Source organism: Rhinatrema bivittatum, chromosome 1, assembly GCF_901001135.1.
Source record: "Rhinatrema bivittatum chromosome 1, aRhiBiv1.1, whole genome shotgun sequence".
Classification (NCBI taxonomy): domain Eukaryota; kingdom Metazoa; phylum Chordata; class Amphibia; order Gymnophiona; family Rhinatrematidae; genus Rhinatrema; species Rhinatrema bivittatum.
In genome coordinates, this window is record NC_042615.1 from 513638521 (window position 1) to 513663970 (window position 25450).

General features: G+C 44.0%; 1 protein-coding gene across 3 annotated transcripts in view; it reads right to left on the minus strand.

The window, feature by feature from the left end:
* The window catches only part of CDK16 (cyclin dependent kinase 16), an 81835-nt gene that overhangs the window by 37476 nt on the left and 18909 nt on the right, over nt 1-25450 (minus strand). The window lies entirely within an intron of this gene.

Here is a 25450-nt window from a genome sequence, read left to right on the forward strand (position 1 = left end):
CTCAACAGATCCTAACTTATTTTGAATATTTCACTTATACATGGTGTGCAAATCCAGAGTTAAACATACTCCCAGATATTTTAGGACCCTATCTGCCCTTTTCAAAGGAAACCGATTTTCCCAAGTATGTTGCAAAAAAGTGGAAAGTGGTAAAACCTCCAAATTTTCAAAATTTATACTTAGATCAGAAAATTTCCCATATTCTATTATTCCCCCAACAATGGACTTAGGACACCGACCCTTACAACTCATATCTCCATAACCCCACACAGCAAATTAAAATATCTTCTACCACCTCTTCCTGGCACCCAGATTTGACAGGTGTGCCTCAAGGTTCCACCTTATCAGCAGGCCTTATTTAATATCGACTTTATTCCTTTATGCCATTTGCTTTCTAGCTTAGGCATCTCATACAGCATGTACGCAGATGATGTTCAGTTCTATTTTACCCTGAAATCTTCCTGGTCTATTTCCATTTAATTTGCCTCTCTATGGAGCTGATGTAATAAGACCCGTGCTGAAATCCACGCTGATGTTTCTGCGTGGAATTTTTCTGGCGCATGCAGCAAAATCTGAGAAAGCGTGGGATTTAATAATGGCCGCAAATGCTAATTAGATACGCACATAAAATCCATGCACACCAAACATAAGCGCCATAATGTGTGCAGTAACGTGCGCTAATGGTCCTTTGTAGTAAAATGCGCAGACATTTGCGCAGAAGTCTACGCGGACACCCATCGACATGTGAAAGCCTGTGATTGATTCTAGGGGTGAAAGCCTTTCTTTTTCAAAATAATGAATAAACTAGTGGTCCAGATGTTGATGTGAAGGTGGGTAGAGCAATATATAACACCCTTCATGATCGGACTCTTACCTCTGGAAATGCAGACCATTGATTCTGCCTCATTGAGAAGCTGCCTTCTCTCTACCCGTTACGTCAGCCATTTGGCTGATCCACGAAAGCATAAAAAAACTGTCTCCACACTGGCACTTTCACTTACCTCCTGTCCTGACCCAGGCGCTAAAAGCCCACATTAAAAAACCACACTAACCAGATCTCCCTGCTAGTGCAGCTTCTTTATTGCCCATGAATAGACAATCGCCTCCTTTGCATGCCATTAGCATGCACTTGGATAGAAAAATCACGGGTCTCTAAGCGCGCTTGTACGTGCTTTTTTTCCCATGAACAAAATCCTTATTATATACCCCACACCTTATTGAGAGTTTGATCATTCCCCTCTAGGCCACTACCAGACATATAAGGGTAGATTTTAAAAAATTGCGCGATCGCGTACTTTTGTTTGCGCACCAGGCGCAAACAAAAGTACGCTGGATTTTATAAGATACGTGCGTAGCCGCACGTATCTTATAAAATCCGGGGTTGGCGCGCGCAAGGGGGTGCACATTTGTGCAACCTGCGCACGCCGAGCCCAGCGCGCGCTGCCTGTTCCCTCCGAGGCCGCTCCGATTTCGGAGCGGCCTCGGTGGGAACTTTCCTTCGCCCTCCCCCCACCTTCCCCTCCATTCCCCTACCTAACCCCCCCCCCAGCCCTATCTAAACCCCCCCCTTACCTTTATTCCACGATTTACGCCTGCGAAAAGCAGACGTAAATCTGTGCGCGTCAGCCGGCTGCCCCGTTCGTGTTCCGGTCCCAGGGGCTGGTCCGGAGGCCGCGTCCACGCCCCCGGAACGCCCCCGGGCCGAAACCACGCCTGCGTCGCCGCCCCCAAAACGCAGCGTCACGCCCCCGAAACGCCGCGTCATTCGGCCACGCCCCCGACACGCCCCTTCCCGCCCCTTTAAAAAAACCCCGGGACTTACGCGCGTCCCGGATCTCTGCGCGCGCCGACGGCCTATGCAAAATAGGCGCGCCAGCGCGCGAGGGCCCTGCGCGCGTAAATCCGCCCGGATTTACGTGCGCAGGGCATTTAAAATCCGCCCCATAGTGAATACACTAATACATTTAAAGGACGCCAATTAGACACATTCCTACTCCCATTCTCTGAAATGCTCCCTGTTCCATGTGCAGGTCCCCAGAGGCAGGCAGAGCTCTGGAGTCTCAATGCGTGGATGAGACGATGGTGCAAGGAAGAGGGATTCAGTTTTATAAGGAACTGGAAAACCTTTTGGGGAAGGGGGGAGTCTTTTCCGAATGGATGGGCTCCTCCTTAACCAGGGTGGAACCAGACTGCTGGCACTAACCTTTAAAAAGGAGATAGAGCAGCTTTTAAACTAGAACAAAGGGGAAAGCCGACAGTCGCTCAGCAACACATGGTTCAGAGGGAGGTATCTTCAAAGGATACTAATGACGCATTAGAATTAGGGCATCCAAATAATAAGAAAAGTAGTCCAGGTGCCTGTAACTAAAAACTCAACTGAGCTAAAAAATTCTAACATATCCTATCAATTAAAAAGCAGAATGAAAATACAAACAAAAAACACACTTTGAAATGTTTGTATGCTAATGCCAGAAGTCTAAGAAGTAAGATGGGAGAATTAGAATGTATAGCAGTAAATGATGACATAGACTTAATTGGCATCTCAGAGACATGGTGGAAGGAGGATAACCAGTGGGACAGTGCTATACCGGGGTACAAATTATATCGCAATGACAGAGAGGAGCACCTGGGAGGCGGTGTGGCGTTTTATGTCTGGGATGGCATAGAGTCCAACAGGATAAACATCCTGCATCAGACTAAATGCACAATCGAATCTTTATGGGTAGAAATCCCTTGTATGTTGGGGAAGACTATAGTGATAGGAGTATACTAATGTCCACCTGGCCAAGATGGTGAGAAGGAAGCTAACCAAATAGGTAGTGCAGTAATAATGGGAGATTTCAATTACCCCAATATTGACTGAGTAAATGTATCATCGGGATATGCTAGAGAGATAATGTTCCTGGATGGAATAAATGACAGTTTTATGGAGCAATTGGTTCAGGAACCGACGAGAGAGGGAGCAATTTTAGATCTAATTCTCAGTGGAGCACAGGATTTGGTGAGAGAGGTAATGGTGGTGGGGCCGCTTGGCAATAGTGATCATAATATGATCAAATTTGAATTAATGACTGGAAGGGGGACAGTAAGCAAATCCACGGCTCTAGTGCTAAACTTTCAAAAGGGAAACTTTGATAAAACGAGAAAAATAGTTAGAAAAAAACTGAAAGGAGCAGTTACAAAGGTAAAAAGTGTGCAAGAGGTGTGGACATGGTTAAAAAATACCATCCTAGAAGCACAGTCCAGATGTATTCCACACATTAAGAAAGGTGGAAGGAAGGCAAAACGATTACTGGCATGGTTAAAAGGTGAGGTGAAAGAGGCTATTTTAGCCAAAAGATCTTCATTCAAAAATTGGAAGAAGGATCCAACAGAAGAAAATAGGATAAAGCATAAGTATTGGTAAGTTAAATGTAAGACACTGATAAGACAGGCTAAGAGAGAATTTGAAAAGAAGTTGGCCGTAAAGGCAAAAACTTACACTAAAAACTTTAAAAAATATATCTGAAGCAGAAAGCCTGCGAGGGAGTCAGTTGGACCAATAGATGATCGAGGGGTTAAAGGGGCACTTAGAGAAGATAAGGCCATCACGGAAAGATTAAAAGATTTCTTTGCTTCGGTGTTTACTGAAGAGGATGTTGGGGAGATACTGGTTCTGGAGAAGGTTTTCACGGGTAATGATTCAGATGGACTGAACCAAATCACGGTGAACCTGGAAGATGTGGTAGGCCTGATTAACAAACTGAAGAGTAGGAAATCACCTGGTCCGGATGGTAAACACCCCAGGGTTCTGAAGGAACTCAAAAATGAAATTTCTGATCTATTAGTTAAAATTTGTAACCTATCATTAAAATCATCCATTGTACCTGAAGGCAGGAGGGTGGCCAATGTAACCCCAATATTTAAAAAAGGCTCCAGGGGCGATCCGGGAAACTACAGACCAGTGAACCTGACTTCAGTACTGGGAAAAATAGTGGAAACTATTCTCAAGATCAAAATTTTAGAGCATATAGAAAGACATGGTTTAATGGAACACAGTCAACATGGATTTATCCAAGGGAAGTCTTGCCTAACAAATCTGCTTCATTTTTTTGAAGGGGTTAATAAACATGTGGATAAAGGTGAACCGGTAGATGTAGTGTATTTGGATTTTCAGAAGGCGTTTGACAAAGTCCCTCATGAGAGGCTTCTATGAAAACTAAAAAGTACTGGGATAGAAGGCGATGTTCTTTCGTGGATTACAAACTGGTTAAAAGACAGGAAACAGAGAGTAGGATTAAATGGTCAATTTTCTCAGTGGAAAAGGGTAACTGTGGAGTGCCTCAGGGATCCCTACTTGGACCGGTGCTTTTCAATATATATATAAATGATTTGGAAAGGAATATGATGAGTGAGGTTATCAAATTTGCAGATGATATTTAGAGTAGTTAAATCACAAGTGGATTGTGATACATTACAGGAGGATCTTGCAAGTCTGGAAGATTGGGCATCCAAATGGCAGATGAAATTTAATGTGGACAAGTGCAAGGAGTTGCATATAGGGAAAAATAACCCTTGCTGTAGTTACACGATGTTAGGTTCCATATTAGGAGCTACCACCCAGGAAAAAGATCTAGGCATCATAGTGGATAATACTTTAAAATCGTCGGCTCAGTGTGCTGCAGCAGTTAAAAAAGCAAACAGAATGTTAGGAATTATTAGGAAGGGAATGGTTAATAAAACGGAAAATGTCATAATGCCTCTATATCCCTCCATGGTGAGACCGCACTTTGAATACTGTGTACAATTCTGGTCGCCGCATCTCAAAAAATATATAGTTGCGATGGAGAAGGTACAGAGAAAGGCAACCAAAATGATAAAGGGGATGGAACAGCTCCCCTATGAGGAAAGGCTGAAGAAGTTAGGGGTGTCAGCTTGAGAAGAGATGGCTGAGAGGGGATATGATAGAGATCTTTAAGATCATGAGAGGTCTTAACGAGTAGATGTGAATTGGTTATTTACACTTTCGAATAATAGAAGAACTAGGGGGCATTCCATGAAGTTAGCAAGTAGCACATTTAAGACTAATCGGAGAAAATTCTTTTTCACTCAACGCACAATAATGCTCTGGAATTTGTTGCCAGAGAATGTGGTTAGTGCAGTTAGGGGTACATTTTAAAAGACAGCGCGCATGCGTAATTTTGTTCGCACATCAGGCGCGAACAAAAGTACGCTGGATTTTATAAGATACGCGCGTATCTTATAAAATCTGGGGTCGGCGCGCGCAAGGTGGTGCACATTTGTGTAACTTGTGCTCGCCGAGCCCTGTGCGCGCTGCCCGTTCCCTCCACCACCCTGCACCTTCCCCTCCCTTCCCCTACCTAACCCACCCTCCCGGCCCTATCTAGACCCCCCCTACCTTTATCTGAAAAGTTACTACTGCCTCCGGGCAGTAGTAACTTACGCGCACCGGCGCGGCAGGCCCCGACACAGGCCGCTGTGTCGGGGCACTCGGCCATGCCCCCGGACTGCCCACAAGCCCCCGAACACGCCCCCGATCCTAAACCATGCCCCCTGGCCACGCCCCCCGGCCGACCCTTTTTGTAAGCCCTGGGACTTGCGCGCCGCTGAGCCTATGCAAAATAGGCTCGGCGCACTCAGGGGGGTTTTAAAAGGGTTACGCGCATACCTTATGCGCGTAACCCTTTTAAAATCCCGCCCAGAGTGTAGCTGGGTTCAAAAAAGGTTTGGATAAGTTCTTGGAGGAGAAGTCCATTAACGGTTATTAATCAAGTTTTCTTAGGGATTAGCCACTGCTATTAATTGCATCAGTAGCATGGGATCTTCTTAGTGTTTGGGTAATTGCCAGGTTCTTGTGGCCTGGTTTGGCCTCTGTTGGAAACAGGATGCTGGGCTTGATGGACCCTTGATCTGACCCAGCATGGCAATTTCTTATGTTCTTAACCCCAAATTGTGTGCTTCGGTCTGGATAGTTAGGCAGATATCACCTGCCTGAACTGTATACAAGTCTACTGATAATGATAAGCGGCTCACCCACAGAGTCAGGAGGCCTAATTTTCAAACCTATTTGCGGTACTGTATTTGTGAGTATAAGTGGAAGCACACAATTTATCATATCAGGAGCTGCACAGTTTATAAAATATCGCGTGGTTCTGCTCTGAAAGTCTGGACATATGTTTCCGTGCTTGTGAAGATTTGCGATGCAATGAAAGCATGTACTTTCTTTGCCTATTTTATAAACATATGCACATTTATTTTAGGTGTAAAAAATATAATATATATGCATAATAATGTATATTTATAGCCTATTGGGGAGGTCCTGAACTCCCTAGGAGTCACCTATAGAATTTATGCTGATAAAATTCAGCTGACTATTCCTTGCCTTTCTGACTTCAGCAAACTCTGATCAATGCCTCATTGACAAACAATAGACTGTCCTTTAACTTAAAAAACAAAAAACGAGTAACTTTTCAAATTTTTCATGAAAAAATAGCATAAAGGCACGTATATATTCTATTTTATAAACATCAAAAGCACATATTTTCGGTTTCGTGCATACATTTTACTGTCACAACAAAGGGACGATCTAGAGGCATTCTGGGGCGGGGTCAAGAAATATACATGGAAGTTACTGGATGCATATAAATTATTGAACGTGCACAATTGTATACCTGCTAATTGAGTAGTACAAGTGAAATCGGACTGGTCTGCAATTTTTGGGTGGGAGACCTAGGTGAACTGGTGATGATGGGTCGGGGTGAAGTGCTAGAGAATCTAGGTGAACAGAAAATAGACTGGGTGAACTGGCAGAGCAATCGGCAACCTGGTGATTTTAAGTACACACACAAGTATTTTCAAAACAGTATACACACATACCTTATAAAATGCCTGCTTCTATGCGTCAATCAGGGTTAAATAACATTGACAAGAGCGATGATCTGAAGAATGCCAGGCATTTATGGTCTCCACCTGGAGAAATTCCTATCTACTCTCACCAGCTAAATGCATTCTGAGAATAAAGATAACCCAACTGAGGACTGAGCTGCCACATCCCAAGGCCTTTAGTTGACTAAGAAGAATAGAATGGCTTATGGTATCAAAAGCAGATGAAATATCCAAGAAAACCAATAGAAAAGTCCCACCATGATCCAGATCTTGTTGCAGGGAATCCACCAGGGAGACCAAAAGTGTCTTCATGCTGTTACTCATGTGAAATCCGGACTGAAAAGTTCCTGTTACTGATTCACTACAGCCTGTTCAATTAGTTTTCCCATTAAGGGGAGATTGGAAATAGGGCAATAGTTGGCTGCATTTTGGCTGCTTGTAGAGAGATCATATTACTCACTGAGAGGGGGGCAGGGGCTTAGCCAAAGACTTTGTACTTGCTGCTATTCATCTGGGAGATTTAAACCTTTGAAAACTTCAAAAACGCACATAAAATTTGAACCTTAATATCTGTGGATGCTACAAACATTGCCACTTCATTTGCATATCATCATTATCCGCACTGCCACATCATCCGCATTTTTATTGGTTGCTCTGACCAGCACGCAGAGTTCTGACAACTGGTATACTCAGGATCTTGCTAATGAGGTGCAAAAATAGGTCAACCGAAAAAAATATATTATATATGATAAGACTGTAATATCAAGGAACTTATTTATTTTATTAAAAAAAAACAAAAAAAAAAAACTTGAATAGGAAGGTATACATGAATATCTAGAAACAGAAGAAGATGCAAAAACCCAGCACAAATTACTGAGAGAAAATATCATCAAAGAATATTACAGGAGCCTGAAACTGATAATGAAAAATGCTTTAACAACATGGAATAAGAGACAATAAGCCATCAATCAACATGCAACCCCTGCACTTAGGGGCGGATTTTCAGAGCCCTGCTCGCGTAAATCCGCCCAAAACCGGGCGGATTTACGCGAGCAGGGCCCTGCGCGCCGGGAAGCCTATTTTACATAGGCCTCCCGGCGCGCGCAGAGCCCCGGGACTCGCGTACGTCCCGGGGTTCTCGGAGGGGGGCGTGTCGGGGGGCGGGGCCGGAGCGCGCGGCGTTGCGGGGGCGTGTCGGCAGCGTTTTGGGGGCGGGTACGGGGCGTGGCTACGGCCCGGGGGCGTGGCCGCGCCCTCCGTACCCGCCCCCAGGTCGCGGCCCGGCGCGCAGCAGGCCCGCTGGCGCGCGGGGATTTACGTCTCCCTCCGGGAGGCGTAAATCCCCCGACAAAGGTAAGGGGGGGGTGTAGACAGGGCCGGGTGGGTGGGTTAGGTAGGGGAAGGGAGGGTAAGGTGAGGGGAGGGCAAAGGAAAGTTCCCTCCGAGGCCGCTCCGATTTCGGAGCGGCCTTGGAGGGAACGGGGGGGAGGCAGCGCGGCTCGGCGCGCGCAGGCTATACAAAATCGATAGCCTTGCGCGCGCCGATCCAGGATTTTAGTGGATACGCGCGGCTCCGCGCATATCTACTAAAATCCAGCGTACTTTTGCTTGAGTCTGATGCGCAAGCAAAAGTAGGCTGATCGCGCTTCTTTTAAAATCTACCCCTTATCCTCCAGTTTTGAATCAAGCTGGGCCCCAGAATGATCTTGAAAAATTAGAGGTAAGAATTAATTAAATAATAAGAAAAAAAAAAAGAATCAAAAAACTCCTCTGGGGTAGATTTTAAAAGAAGCGCGATCAGCCTACTTTTGCTTGCGCATCAGACTCAAGCAAAAGTACGCTGGATTTTAGTAGATATGCGCGGAGCCGCGCGTATCCACTAAAATCCTGGATCGGCGCGCGCAAGGCTATCGATTTTGTATAGCCTGCGCGCGCCGAGCCGCGCTGCCTCCCCCCGTTCCCTCCAAGGCCGCTCCGAAATCGGAGCGGCCTCGGAGGGAACTTTCCTTTGCCCTCCCCTCACCTTACCCTCCCTTCCCCTACCTAACCCACCCACCCGGCCCTGTCTACACCCCCCTCTTACCTTTGTCGGGGGATTTACGCCTCCCGGAGGGAGACGTAAATCCCCGCGCGCCAGCGGGCCTGCTGCGCGCCGGGCCGCGACCTGGGGGCGGGTACGGAGGGCGCGGCCACGCCCCCGGGCCGTAGCCACGCCCCGTACCCGCCCCCAAAACGCTGCCGACACGCCCCCGCAACGCCGCGCGCTCCGGCCCCGCCCCCCGACACGCCCCCCTCCGAGAACCCCGGGACGTACGCGAGTCCCGGGGCTCTGCGCGCGCCGGGAGGCCTATGTAAAATAGGCTTCCCGGCGCGCAGGGCCCTGCTCGCGTAAATCCGCCCGGTTTTGGGCGGATTTACGCGAGCAGGGCTCTGAAAATCCGCCCCTCTGTGCACACCAGAAAATCTACAAGAGCCAATGTTTGTTGACATTGTACATCCCATGAGCTGAAGGCAATATGGATCTTATAGAAATAGACTACACGTATAGAGCTACTATGACCCAAATTCTCAAAATGTGCTGAAGAATGAAAGTGAACAGCCAGTAGTGAACAGACTAGTAGAAGGAACGAGTGAGAATCTACCAGCCGTGTGGGTAAAGGAGTAACAAATTTGGAAAGCAAGAAAAAATTCTTAAGAATCAGACCAGCAAACAAAGGCAAACAATTGGCAAAAGCACAAATACATCTGGAAGTACAAAAAGTTATTCCTGTAATCATAAGTAGATCAATATCTGACACAGGGAATAGCTTAAGAGAAGTGAACTTAAATCTGAAGATGAGAGATTGATAATTGCAGCACAGGGCAGTGGACTATAGACAGGATAGTTCACAGCCTGCATAGAAAAAAAATGGTAAAAACCAGACAGATGCAGACTGTGTACAACAGAACTGGAAAGGGTTGCCCATCTTGTCACTAGGTGTGATGTTCTGATGTCAGAAGGCCTATACACAGAAAGGCACAACAAGGTGGCATGGCTCATCCACTGGAAATTGTGTAAACATTATAAAATATTGTTCCAGAAAAGCACTGGGATCACACCCTGAAAGAACTGTAGAGAATCAAGAAGTCGTGATCACCTGGGACATTTCTATTCCAACTGATATAAAGCTTGATAAAGGAAAATCGGTGTCACGGTTTTAACCTACTATGATGCCTCCCCTCCAGCAGAGGCCTCCAGCGAGCTTCGCTCACTGTTCTGCCAGTCACCTCCTCACTGGCCACCACATGCCTCAGTCCTATTTATTTATTTTATTTATTTATTTTTAATTTTTATATACCGAGGTTCTTATAGAGACTATAAATCACTCCGGTTTACATATAACGATAAACTGCCCAACAGAGATAAGGGGGCTTTACATAGAACAGTGGTACATATGGAACATTATAACTGGATGACAATTTAACATAATGATAATAAATAATATAGAATAGTTTTACTTGTAATTAATAAAATTATGTAATGTAAACTGTATAATTTAAATATTTAACTTGGATATAGTGACATATTAACCATGCCAAATATAAATAATAAGATAAAATGAATTTTGAACTTAGAAATTGTAGTCCAGTTGCAGAGGAAAATATAAATAAGATTAATTTTTAGAACTCAAAGATTGTTGTCCAGTTGCAGAGACCTGAAGGTAGGACTTGGTATGGTGACCATAATTAGGGGATACTTCTTATTTGGAAGACTTTCCGTCTTGGTAGGATTGTGAGTCTGGGAAGGCTTGTTGGAAAAGAAGAGTCTTTAGCCTTTTTTTGAACTCTTGATGATTGGGTTCAAGTCTTAGATTTGGGGGGAGCATGTTCCACTGGTGGGGGCCTGCTAAGGATAGCGCTCTTTTGCTCAGAGATGATTTTACTTGTTGGGCATGCAGTGATCCTTTGTAAGCGCTTCTGATAGGTCTGGAAGATGTGTGCGGTTGGAGTTGAAAGCTTAACGTGATGGGAGCTATTTTGTTTGTCGCTTTGTGGATGATTGTGAGTACCTTATAGAGTATCCTTTGTTTAATGGGAAGCCAATGTAGATTACTAAGGATTGGGGTGATGTGATCTTTTTTGTTAGTGCTTGTTAGAATTCTGGCAGCAGAATTCTGTACCATCTGTAATGGTTTGATCGTGTTGTTGGGTAGACCTAGTAGCAGGGAGTTGCAATAGTCGAGCTTTGATAATATTATGGATTGAAGTACTAGCCTGAAGTCGGAGAAATAAAGGAGGGGTTTAAGTTTTTTGAGGACTTGCAATTTGTAAAAGCAGTCCTTCGTGGTATTGTTTACGAACTTTTTTAGGTTAAGATGATTGTCAAGCCATGCTCCAAGGTCTCTGACGTCCGGTGAGAACATGTTATTAGCGTTTGGTAGAGAGAAGCTAGAAGAGATTGTGAGTGGATCCTGAGAGACAATGAGCATTTCGGTTTTATTGGCATTCAATACTAGGTTGAGGCTTGAGAGTAATTCCTTAATGGGCTGTAGGCATTCGTTCCAGTAAGTGATGGTTTTTTGAAGGGATTCTGTAATCGGGAGAAGGATTTGAATGTCGTCTGCATAGAGGTAATGGGTAAGCTTGAGGTTTGAGAGTAGGTGGCAGAGAGGGAGGAGGTAGATATTGAATAGGGTGGGAGAAAGTGAGGATCCTTGCGGGACTCCTTGCTCTGTAAGGATTGGATGCGATTCTTTGTTGTTTATCCTTACTTTGTAGAATCTGTTGCTTAGGAAGGAGTGAAACCATTTGAGAGCTGTGCCTTTGATCCCTATATTAGTTAGTTGGTCTATAAGTGTAGTATGTTTTACCGTATCAAACGCCGCAGAAAGATCAAGTAGAACCAGCAGGTAAGATTGTTTTTTCTCCAGGTTCACGAGGATGGTATCAGTGAGCGATAATAAGAGAGATTCGGTGTTAGTCGTTTTCGGAAGCCATATTGAGCTGGGGATAGAATGTTATGATCTTCCAGATATTCTGACAGTTGCTTGTTGACAATTTTTTCCATCAGTTTGGCGATGAGTGGTAAGTTTGCAATCGGTCGGAAGTTAGCTGGGTCTGATGGAGAAGCATTTGGTTTCTTCAGTAACGGTTTCAGGATTGCCAATTTTAACTGGTTAGGAACTGAGCCTTGAGACAGGGATGTGTTGATAATTTCTGCTATTAGTTTTGAGATGGTGTTTGGTATGGCAATGAGGAGATTTGTTGGTAATGGGTCTGATGGGTGTGAGGATGGTTTTAGTTTTTTGAGTGTATTTTCGATCTCCAGTGAAGAAGTGAGCTCGAATGAGTCCATGCTTGTGTTTTGTTGCGGCACTGTTGTTAGATGGTGTGTTAAGGTGGGGCTATTGGATGTAATTGAATGGGTAAGGTTAGTGATTTTTGTCTTGAAGTAGTTGGCTAGCTCGTTAGCTTTGTTGAGCGCTTGGTGGTCTGGGATCGTGAGAGGAGATGGTTTGGTTAGAGAGGAGACGTAAGAAAAAAGGGCCTTTGAGTCGAAAATGAAGTTGTGTATTTTTTTTGCATAGAATTCTTTCTTTGTTCTAAGGATAGTATTCCTGTAGGAGTTGAGGTGGGATTTGTAGATGGTTTGTGTCGAAGTGGATGAGTTTTTTCTCCAGCTTTGCTCTTTTTTTCTAAGAGATTGTTTGAGGGATTTAAGTTCGGCTGTAAACCAAGGTTTTCTATTGTCTAATGTAGGTTGTATGGTTTTAGTTGTGGTTGGGCAGATTTTATCTGCAATTTTATTGTTAATATTGATCCAAGAGGTGGTAGCAGTTGTTGCGTCTGTGAGGTCAAGTTGATTTAAAGCTTCGGACATCTTTTCACTGAGTATGTCTAGAGAGCAAGGTTTCCTGAATTGGATGGTGGATTTGGTAGTGATTTGAGGTGGAGGTTTGTTGATCCTAAGGGTTGTGTGGATGACTCTGTGGTCTGACCATGGAACTGGTAAACAAGTGGGGTTGGTGTAAATGTTGAAGAGTTCGTTAATAAAGATGAGGTCCAAAGTGTGGCCTGCCTTGTGGGTAGGACTGTTGATAATTTGAGCGAAGCCCAAGTGGTTGAGTGAGGAAAGAAAGGTTTGGCAGTTGATAGATTGTGGAGTAGCGTCTACATGTAAATTAAAGTCTCCGAGGATTATAGCAGGTTTTTCAGTGTTTATGTGTTTAGCTATAAGTTCGATCAGTGGGGAGGGATCCAGTTCTAGGGTACCTCCAGGTTCTCCAGGCTTGTGTCCTGTTGGGCTTCCCTATTTATTGGTGCCTGTTCTGTTTAGTCCAGACCTGTCTTTGTCCTGTTCTTGATTCCTGTCTTGCTGTGTATCCCGTATCCAGGCCTAGCCAGTCCCTGCATTTCGTCTGTGTCTGTATCAAGCCCCAACCTGTATGCTGTGTCCAAGCTCCAGCCAGCGCCATGATGGACAGCCAGAGATAAGCTCTAGCAGCCCCCAGAAACCTAGGGCTCGAGCTCCAGTCCTGCCCTGCAGCCCTGTACTGCCTCTGTGGGAGTGCTCCCTGACTCCAGCCTGCCAGACCATGACAATCGGATAAGGGTGGATTTTCAAAGGCCCGCGCACAGCTGGGCCTTGCATGCACTGCGTGCATTTTAAAATGGGCCCAGCCACACGTGTAAACCCTGCTACGTGCACAAGTGCCGGGCCAGGACAGCGCCATTGTACACTGTCCCGAGGAAGCGAGCGCTGGCCGGCACTTACTTCTCATCAGAGCAGGTAAGGTACAAAACAAAACAAAAAAAAGGGTTAGGCTAGATTTAGGGGTCAGGGTGGAGAGGGGAAAGGGAAGGAAGGTTAGACGGGATGGGGAGGTCCGATTGCGGCGCCGAGTGTGTCGATGGAAAATTCGGCCCCTCGGTGCGCGCCTCCCGCACACGCGGATTTTAAAATCCGGCGCGCGTGTATGTGTGGCCATCCGATTTTATAACCTGCGTGCGCTGGGAACCACGCGCACATGGACGCACACGCTTTTCTTTGAAAATCGACCCCATATTGTGGTAAAGGAGAAAAGCACAAGAACAGCATTGCTAAAAGAAATATCAGTACCAAGTTATTATCCTATCTAATGTGTGGAAAGAGAGAAGATCCTCAAGTTCCTAGAAATGCAATCTGAGACCAAGAAAATGCGGTAGAAAGATACAGAAATAGTCCCACAGAAACTCAGAAACGATGGCAGAAAAGGACCAAAAGATCCACCCAGTCTGCCCAGCAAGCTTATGCTTATGCCAGTATCTGCTGCACTGTGCAGGTTACACCCATGCTTATCAGTTTCCCAGACCAGGGCCCTCAAATGCTGTTTGAATCCAGTTTTCCTTAACCATTGCTGTAAAGCAGAGAGCAATGCTGGAATTTGCATCAGGCTTAGTGATTAAGGGTAGTAAGTGCCGCATCAGCTAGTTACCCCCATGTTTATTTGTTCCCCAAACCATAAAATCGGGGCCCTTGTTGGTTGCTGTCTAAATCCAACTACCCTTTTCCCACTGCCGTTGAAGCAGAGAGCAATGAAGGAGTTGCTTTAATGTATCAAGACTTATTTGTTAAGAGTAGCAACTGCCACACCAGCAAGTTAACCCCAGTTGCTCCCACGCACTCTTTCCTTTATTTCCATCCTCTAGCTTATAGGGATCCACGAATTACGGCGTAACCGGTCTTACGCGCGCCGGGCCTATTTTAAAAAGGCCCGGCAACGCGCGTAAAGCCCCGGGACGCGTGCAAATCCTGGGGCTTTACTAAAGAGGCGGTCCAGGGGCGGGGCCAGAGGCCTGCAACACAGCGGCCATTGCCACTGTGTCGAGGGATTGTGTGTTGGCAGCTTGCCGGCAGGCGCAAAAGATAAAGTAAAAATTTTGGGGGGGGGTTAGAGTAGGGCTAGGGGGAGGAAAGGTTAGGGGGAAGGGAACAGGGGAAGGAGGCGCGGCTTGGCGCGCGCAAGGTGCACAATTGTGCACCCCCTTGCGTGCGCCGACCCTTGATTTAATAACTTGCGCGCACAAGTTATAAAATTGGGTGTACGCTTGCGCGCAGCTTTTTAAAATCTACCCCCTAGTGTTTATCCCATGCCCCTTTGAATTCCTTGACTGTTTTTGTCTTCACCACCTCTTCCCGAAGGGCATTCCAGGCATCCACCACCCTCTCCGTGAAGAAATATTTCCTGACATTGGTTCTGTCGTCCTCCCTGGAGTTTCATTTCATGATCCCTAGTTCTATTGATTTCTTTCCAATGGAAAATTTTTGATAATTGTGCATCATTAAAACCTTTCAGATATCTTAAGATCTCTATCATATCTCCCCTGCACCTCTTTTTTTCCAGGATTTACATATTCAGATCCATCAGCCTCTCCTCACAAGTCTTCCAGTGCTGACAACTCACCATTTTGGTTGCTCTTCTTTGGACCGCCTCTATCCTGTCTTTATCTTTTCTGAGATATGGGCACCAGTACTGAATGCAGGACTCTAGGTGTGGCCTCACCAAGGACCTGTACAAGGGCATTCTCACTTCTTTTTTCTTACTGGTTATTCCTCTCTCTATTGGGTGTCACTGGCCTAATTTAAAAGAACTTCCAAGATATACAACCCAGAGACAAGGCTGAGAGGATACCTTGATTGCACCGCCCCCTCCCCTCCCTTTTTATTGGAAGGCTATCCACATCCAATCCTTGATCCCAGGCCTTCCCTCTACTATAGCAACATATCCCAAGTTATGAACTACTCTCTATTAACATCCCAAAATTTCTTCTGTGTCACCATGCATCCTCGGCAACATTGCCCTTAGAGATTCATCGGATCTTTGAAGCTAAGGAGGGCCAGGCCTGACTAGAACTTGGATAGAAGGCCAGAAAGGAAAACTGGGTGACACAGATTGTAGAAGGCAATGGCTGGCAAACCTCTGCAGTATCCTGCCAAGAATGTCACGATCACATGGTGGGTCATGATCACCTAGGTCTGTAATGGACAAGGTACCCACCACCACCAGGTATAGATTTTGTGAGAAGGTTTGTGGCTATAAAATTGCAGGGAAAGGAGTAAACTCTTGATGGTTGGAGAGGTGGAAAGAGAACTAGCCTAGTCTCTTTCCTGGTGTCATATTCCAGGGATGGTTTCTACAAAAATGGTTAAGGACAATTTAGTATTAATATCAACCTGCAGAGCATTTTGGAGATTGGATGATTCATTGAAAATTAAATGGAAGGATTCTATCAAATGTTTACAATTCACAATTATTGCATGAATTGCCCTGATTGGCAAAGACAGAACATATGAACTTTGGATCAGATATTAAAAGAAAAAACGCCTATCACCTTCCAGGTGATAAGAATAAACTCTAACTTAGCAAATTCTGAAAGGGCTGTACATTAGCAGGAAAATGCCATTTTGGCCTGTTTATTTTTTACGGGCCCTTACACTATTATATGAGAAGGTGAAATTTATACTTACCCGTAAATTATCTTTCTTTTATTCCTAGCAGACTAGTCCAAACAGGTGGGATGCGCCCCTGCCCAGCCAGCAGATGGAGGCAGAGACAAAATTGAAGAACTGACTTCACTCCCTATAAAAAGGCTGGTGCTGCCTCAGCTTCTCACTATGTTATGCCATTGTTATTTCTAGTTTCCACAATTGTTGTTATAACAAGAACCTAGTACCATCACCAGAGTCTTCTTCTTGGATACTAGGCCTAGAACCCAAATACCAATTCCAAGTTTGCATCAGGACTACTGCATTCCACATGGCAATGTTGAACTTGCCGTTGATACTTCTGAGTGTAAGGTTCCCCTAGAACTGCAAAGAGAGAAGAAGAAAGGATATTACTCCACAAGAATAATTTTCTTAGCCAGATCACAAAGGTCAGGGATTGAGGATACCCTCTGATTCCCTTTCCCTGGGCCGCATTTCTCTACTGGAAGAAAGGCCCTCTTTTTTCTAAATTCTATCCATAGGCATGTATTTCTATATGTGTTTATATATATAGATATATATATGTATAAATTCACTCACACCCCCCCTTTTTTTTCACTCCCTTTTTCTTTTTATGGACTAATCTACTAGGACTAAAGGAAAGGAAATTAATGGGTAAGTATACATTTCACCTTCCTTTTCGTCCTGTAGACTAGTCCAAACAGGTTGGATGTACCTGAGCAGTTCCTATTCCGGGTGGGTGTTACTTAGGCTTACTTCCTGGATTCTCATATTAGATGCCATGACTTTTTTTCCTTTAAAAAGTATTAATATCTAATATTCCGTCAATATATACTGAGATACCCTTGTAGCTGCCCTACAGATTTTGCCTAGGGTCACTTGGTCTGCCTGATGCAGAGGACGCTGCCTGGCCTTTGCCAAGTGTACTTTTAGGCTTTGAATCTTGGCTTTGCCTTTGGTACGCATGCTGCCGTAAATTGCTTCCTTATTCCATTATGCATTTGCTGCCTTTGAAGTCACTTCTTTCTTGCAGGCCTCTGCAGCCAACTATAACCATCCGTTTGAGTTCCTGCATACGTTAGTGAATTGCAGCTATCGTTGAGGAGCCTTAAGCTTATCATGAAGCTTCAACTTCTAACCTTGATCTTTCGCATTCAAAACAAATCTTGAATGACATGTCCCATTATTATCAAAACAACAGGGAAGCCAGGAGACGGACTCCTAACATATCCATGAGATGCTCTTCTACAGTGCTTGAAAGGAAGTGATGGTAGATCTCTTCCACAATAAGCTCCTTACCAAGATGAGAAGACTTCCTTCAGTGGAAAATTTGTGATCTTGACTCCTCAAAAGACTTGTATCTTAACGTGCAATTGAGATGAAGTAGGCTTCCTTTCTCTGTTCCTTGCAACAAGCCCACATTCTACAGGAAGTATTTTCCTCGTATTGCTTTTACAAGTTCACACACTCAGTCACTCTGCACACCATTAACGTTGTCAGAAAGAAATGTAGTTGTAATGTTCAACTGAATCCATGTTGACTTTGCCCTTTTGCGGGCCTTGTCCGACCGGCCTTCCTACTGGTATCCCTTAGTGGAAGGACTGAATGAGAGCCTGGACTCTTCCCCCGGCGTATTTTATTTATCATAGTACTGACCATTCAGAGGTCTCTCTGACTCTAAGGCATGGTACATGGACTGCTTCCGCCTTACCTGTGGTCCTAATCTTACATCCTTACCTATCCTCTCTATGTAGCATAGTCCTTATTGCACCAAGGCTGGCCAGAGAATATCATGCTCTTTTCGGTGAGAATTATTTGTCTAAAATGAGGGAGAACCCCTGCGTGCCCCATCCCCAGGCTAAGTACAGGCACCGTATTGGCTTCTAGCTGATACCTCCCCCCCAAGTCTGGATATCAGCTATCGGTTCTCCCAGGAAACCTGAGCCTCTTGGTTCCTACTTTCCCTTTTCTTGTTAGCAAGTTGCTCCTTTGACCCAATACACCGCTCATGGGGGTCACCTCATCTGCCCTTTCATAGGGTCACAGCTCCTTCTGTGAGACCTTGTCCAATCAAGGCCTTTGATATGTTCATTCTAACCTACTATTGCAAGATATTGCTGTTAGCCTGGGCACTCTTGGATTTCTAAGTTCGTATAGAATAACTACAGGTCAGGCACTAGTTCCTGATTCTTACGATGCCTAATTTGCAACCAAATATTTGGAATTTTAGCCCGCTGGCCTTTGTCATCTAACTGAATCCAGCCCCTTTGGTTCTCCATCAGGGTTCCTATCCAGTTCCCGCTGGTTCTGACACCACTCTCCTCTCAATCTCTATGGTTTATGCCAAATGCACCAACTCTCTGAGGGACAGTAAAGATCTGTTCCCCCTTAGAGGCAAGTATGAAGGCCTCCCCATACAAAAGACTGGGGGAAAAATAAATAAAACTGATTGCTATCTAAAAATGGCATATGTTGGCATAGGGCTACCCTCCGGTCCACCACTAAGCTGTTTGCTTAAAAGGAGGGGCCAGTTTCCCTCCCTGTATTGGGGAGGCTTATTGCATCTTGCCCCACCAAGTATCCGGCGCTCCTGCTAACCCAAGGGGGGGGGGAGGGGGAGCCTTATTGCTGTCCTTGAGGAATCCAGGAAGAGATATTTGACCAATATCTGGTCACAGAGCTTGGAGAAAATATGCAGGAATGCCTTTGAATTGCAAACCCTGAGCTTTATTTATTTCTAGGTAGAACAATGCTTTGAACAGTCTTATACAAGATTTTTTTTTTAACTACACTTTGATTGTGCCAAATTCTGTTTACATGCTGTGCCGGATCTACTTGCTGTCCAGGGCAACGGGGATCAAGGTTGTGACCCTGGATGTTCAAAGCCAAGGGATTTTGCCATGGAGCCTCAGAGATTCTGCTGAACGGGGAGGGTCTTCTGCTAAGCTCCCCTCTACCAGGACCAGTCCATACTACCATTCTCATCCCGAGGGGAAAAAGAAACTACTACAAAATGCAGATTGCACTAATTTCCCTGCAAGGGAGCACCCAAGAGACCCTGCACATACTCAGAGGTCCTTCGAACTTCCAATGACCAGCGCAGATGGGGGGCACCTGCCAAAGGGAAACCCCTCCTTTGAATACCTTCCCTTCTTCTAGCCTCACCAGACGTGAATCCTCCTGGATCCTTATGTCCAGACCTCCCTTTCTCTGCAGATCCTTTACCTGTAAGAAACAGTCAGCATGGCCTCCACTAAGGGTGCTAGCCTCACCGTAGGAGGTCTTGAAACATAAGTAATCATACAGAGCAGCCTGGGAAAAGAAAGGAAAACTGTTTGAGCTTCATTCTTTGCTCCACTAGCTATAGACTTCATAGCTGAAGGAAACTCCCATTTATCTGCTCCAACGTCCCCTCCTGAGGAAGTTTTCCTTCCTGTGGGAACATGAGCACTATTTGGTTGCACGTGGGCTAACAGGCCAGAAAAGTATGCTATATCCCATTGCTTTAAGTAAGGTACATCCAAACTGATTACACTTTTTTGGGACCACTTTCATAATGGTCTGCCATCGTCTTCAGCTTAATTTGGTTTTACCAACTTCTCTAGGTAGTCTCCTTCCCGCAGAGGAAAAGAAGAGAGGTAAATATATGGTTTGCTTGCCTTAATCTACATACTCTTCACTAATATATGACTACATATAAATAGGTACATTTCTCTATATGAAAACCGCCACCAATTTTTCTTTTTTTGGCACAAGCAGCAGATGAGCGAGGCCTTTCTGCCTGCCTCAAGATTGGGTACCACTAGCTTTCCAGAGGTTCCTCTTTCTCCATTAGAACCTTCTATAGCTCTATGATTTTTTTTATTTTTTTTTTTAACAAGGTATTGAACCTTCTAAAAACCAGAACCTGGCCAGGAGCTGGAATAAGAAAGAGCACTAGAACTTGGATCTCACAACCAGCTTCCAGGATTATAAAGCGCAGCTCTGCATCTGAGTCCAGCCTAGGAGGTTACTACAGTTCCAGAGAGGAAATCAGCCAACCGCAGTCTGCTCATTAATACTTCTGCAACTCCTAATTGGCCTTGTCTGCCTGTTGGTAAAACACCCTCACAGGAATTTCTCACAGCTGATTTACTTCAGTTACAGAGCATAGCTATCTTTACCTGAAGATGGCTCCTAAAGCTAAATGTGTACAATAGCCCAAGTAAAACATGCCAGCATTCTCTCATTCAAGCAGACATGCTGATTTCCTCAGCCTTACCTCTCATGTCATCTTCTTCTTCAATTCCTGCTCATACCAGGCACAAATCAGGCCCTACGCCTTCCATCCTGTGTTTATGAGGTCATTCAGTCCCTTTGTCTGTTACCTGAGAGCCCACTTCCACCAGGACCCATTTGCTAGGCTTCCGCTTCCAGCAGGACATACAGAACCCTTTGCCTGGATTTAGGGTTCTTTAACTGTTTTCCTAGGCTTTTTGCTTCTACCAAGATTTTTCAGGATTCTTGCCTGTTTCCTGGAAGCCCAGAATGCAGCTCCTGCTGCTAAAGACTCCATAGGAATAAGTTATTGAGAATCCATCTATCTTTCACAGCACCAGTCCGCACATCTGCTGAGGCAGAGACATACTGAGGAGCTGAGACAGCACCAGGCCTATTATAGGGAATGAAGTCAGCTCTTGAATTTTGTCTCTGCCTCCATCTGCTGGCCAGGGGAGCACATCCCACCTGTTTGGACTAGGTTGCAGGATGAAAGGGAATGTCCCCATCTCTGTATGGGGAAACCATCATTTATTATCTTCCTTATCTTTGAGCCCTAGATTCATCAAAATTCTATAAATACAGCAGAAATAGCACCCAAGATAAAAAAGGGGGTGTGGTTGAGTGAGTGAGAGTCTCTATAGGGAGTAATCAGTCACTCTATTTATACCACTGTAAGTGGGGGCCCTATTAACTTGGTGTAAGGTTTGGGGGGTGAGTTAGGCTTTGGGGGCAGTTTTAGAGGAATGAACAGCAAAGTTGACATCATTGAAGATTTTGTTTCATTTGAAGAGATGAAACATGAAAGAGGAGTTAATTTATACAATGTACTCTCTAATTAGCTTGATTGCAGCTAGGTAGAGAGTGCATCAAGCCAGGTATAGAGCTCATTGTAGTTATTTCTGGCGTTAAAACCCACATTGCTGTGCGTTACTCTATTGCATTTGTTGTAAGGAGCTGCTCATTACCATTAACACCACCCAAACTCCTCTCACTTGCATAGCAAATGTGACATTTGCATACTAACACGTGTTGTGCTGTTTATCGCATGCGTTACGGCGTTAGTGCGTGCATTAGGGCCTTAACGCTAGAGATAAGGCCCTAATGCAAGATGATAAATGAACCTGTGAGTTTGGAAATTTTTTAACACTCTCCAAACTGCCCTAGGAGCAGTAAAATAAAAGTCTAACTGAGGGATGTGAAACCTCGCTCCAGAAAATAGCCCAGCGCACAGGTTCCATACAGGCCTCTAAGTATTTTTCCCCACACTTTTTCTATCGCTTAGTAACCCCCATTAAGTGCATTATGCAAACAGTGATATTCCTAAGTCATGTTCTCAGCACAGTATCACATAATTTTAAAAATCTCTGGTATATCAAGTAATAAAAAGAAAGCAGTTTTATATGCCTAGAGTCAACTTCTTCCACCCCCAGGATCAACATTTTTCTCAGTGGTGGAAAGAAAGCAAACATACCTTTGGCAGTGGGTAAAAGCAGGTGAGCTAGTACACTGCTTGTGTACTTTTATCTGCATAGATACCTGGCAATGTTCACAATACACGTTTATTTATTTGAAAATGCTTATATACCGCTTATTTTGAAAAAAATCATTGCTAAGCAGTGTACAGAACAGTGCATCATACCACACAAACAATTAATAAAATAAAACATAGCATAATATTCAATTATTCAATAAAGCAAATAATAATTAAAATATCATAGAAGTACTATAAGACAATAAATAAAAGTAGGTAGAAGTAAATGAAATACAAAGTGACTTAAGGGAAGGCTAACTGAAAATAGTGGGCCTTAAGCTTTTTTCTGAAGCGCTTTGGTTCAGTAATGCTTCGTAGTTCAAGTGACAGCTCATTCCAGAGGCAGAGGCCAATAATAGAGACAGCTCTACAACGGTAGCCTGAAGATGTGCTATTTTAATGGTAGGTATCTGGAGAAGACACTGGTCGGCTGAACTAAGAGCTCTCCCAGGAACATATCTTGTAAGCTTACAGGATAAGATAGGGGTCCATCATCTTGAAGAGCTCTAAACACTAAAGTCACCAGCTTAAACCTAACCCTCTGCTCGACAGGAAGCCAGTGGAGTTGTTTCAGCACGGGAGTTGTATGTGCTCTGTATGGGCAGGAAGCTGCTAAACGAGCAGCAGCATTCTGTAAAAGCTGTAGTGCCTATATCATGTGTTTCGGAAGACCTCTGTACAGCGAGTTGCAGTAATCTAAGGTGGTCATGATGAAAGCCTATACTACTGATTTAAAGTCTGCAATAGGCAGTATATTTTCCCCCCCCCCCAATTCACTTTTCACACTTCCCAACTCTTAAATTCCTCCCCCTCTGCCCCCCTTTTAAGAGTCCCACCACCTCTCTCATGCTACTCTTCTTGGACTTACTATCTCGCAATCTCTCTTAGCAGTGCTAGATGGCCCTCTATGCCATCTGTCCATACTGGTACTGACTTACGTTCTTCATATATCTTGATATACCTTAGCGTTAATCCCTGTGTTTACCACATATTTTGAAATGACTCTACCCCCTGAACTCCCATTGCCCCTGTCACTGTTTTATGTAGCTCTCTTTCCCTGTTAACATCGCTCGATGTAAGAGTCCCACCTCTCCGCTCATGCTTCTCTACATAGACCTACTTCCTCGTAATCCTGCTTAGCCACGCTAGATGGCCCCCAATGCCAAGTGATCATATTGTTACTGTTTTACATTAGTCATATTTCTTGATATGCCTTTATCGTTAGTGTTACCCTCTGCGTTTACCATATTTTTTTTAAAATGACTTTTCCTTAACTCCCCTGTTGCCCTTGCCCCTGTTTTATGTAACTCACTTTTCTCTGTTAACAACGTTTCGATGTAAACCGGCATGATGTGTCCACGAATGTCGGTAGATAAAAGTCTTAAATAAATAAATAAGCTTTAAAGGGCGTATTAATCTTAATTTATAGAAATCAGTTTTGATTACAGTATTCAGTTGCGGTTTCATACAGAAGGTGGAGTCAATTAGGTTTCCTAAGTCCCCAATAGTTTCAGAGAAAGTATAGAGGGTCCCTTGATGATGAGATTTTGCAACTGAGGTGGCAATGAAATTTTACTAATCCACAGCACTTCCATCTTTTTCATATTCAGCAAAAGACTATTTTGCCCTAGCCAGGAACTATTACATGTTTTTTACTGACTTAGTGACTGAAGATAAACCAGAATCTGTAGAAAACACATGCTGAGTATTGTCAGCGTAGACTTTAAATTCGTCTACATAAGAAGACAGAATTTTGCAGAGAGGTAGCATGAAAAGGTTGAAAAGCATGAATGAGAGAATGGAACCCTGTGGGACACCCTTTTACAGTGGGTTGCCAAGAAAATCTATCTTGCTATATTTTGACCTGAAATTCACGGTTTTAAGTAACAGTAGAAGTTTACACATGTAATCGTGCTCACTCACGTGAAACACTTAGAAAATTGCCATCTTTATTTCTCCTGTGAGAAATGTATTTTAATTGTATTGCATCTTCAGTTAAAAGTTGTTAGTGAACAATTGTTGGTGACATCCCAAGTTTCAACCCTAAGGAAACAAAATCAATTAGTAAATGTTCTGAAAAGTTACTGCAAACGTGGATTTTGGAGCTTGACCGACAGATTGACACACACACAAAGCAAACAAAATAGAGAGATGTTATATACCTGTAACAATATAAGAACATTTTGGACTGTGGCATGTGGATAGATTAAGAATATATTAAATATTCAATGGGAGCTTTCATTTCAAATTATTTTGAAATTGATTGCAAATACAGAAGATATTTGTGCCTGTAATAAGAAACTGATAGATATAGAAGGATATAGCAACACTGGATAAGGTACAGAGAAGGGCGACCAAAATGATAAAGGGGATAGAATGGCTCCCCTATGAGGAAAGGTTAAAGAGGTTAGGGCTCTTCAGCTTGGAAAAGAGATGGCTGAGGGGGATATGATAAATGTTTATAAAATAACGAGTAGAATAGAATTGGTACATGTAAATCAGTTATTTACTCTTTCAAAAAATTCAAAGATTAGGAGATACTCCACTGAGAAATTTATTTTTCATCCAACGCATAATTAAGCTCTAGAATTCATTGTGGGAGGTTGTAGTAAAACCTCCCACAAAAAAAATTCATTGTGGGAGGTTGTAGTAAAATTTAAGACTGGAACCCTGCCTCCTCACCTTCTGAAGGAAACTTAAGACGTGGCTTTTCCTCCAAGCCTTCCCCTAACACAAATTAACTCATCATACTCAGATCAAGGAACTGAATGTCTACCAATTTCATACCATATTAAATGATAATTATCTAGTTAATTTCTATCGCTCCTACTCCTACTTCACTTATTCCTAGCTACTCTAGCTCCCAAGTTTTAATACCCCTGTTTTATTGTAACTTTGATTGTTTCGACCTTTCTTATTTATAGTTACTTGGTTTTTCCCTTGTTTCATGTAAACCGGCCTGATATGAATCCCATTCATGAAGGCCGGTATAGAAATATTTTAAATAAATAAATAAATAAAAGCAGTTAGAACAGCTAAATTTAAAAAAAGGTTTTGGACAAGTTCCTGGAGGTGAAGTCCATAAACTGTTATTGACAGGTAGACTTGGGGAAAACTACTACACATCTCTGGGCATTAGCAGCATGGGATCTATGTAGTGTTTGGAAATCCTGCAAGGTCAGGGCTTTCCAACGCTGTCCTGGGGACCCCACAGCCAGTCGGGTTTTCAGGATATCCACAATGAATATGCATGAGAGAAATGTGCATATCGTGGACACTCCATATATGCACATTTCTCTTGTGCGTAA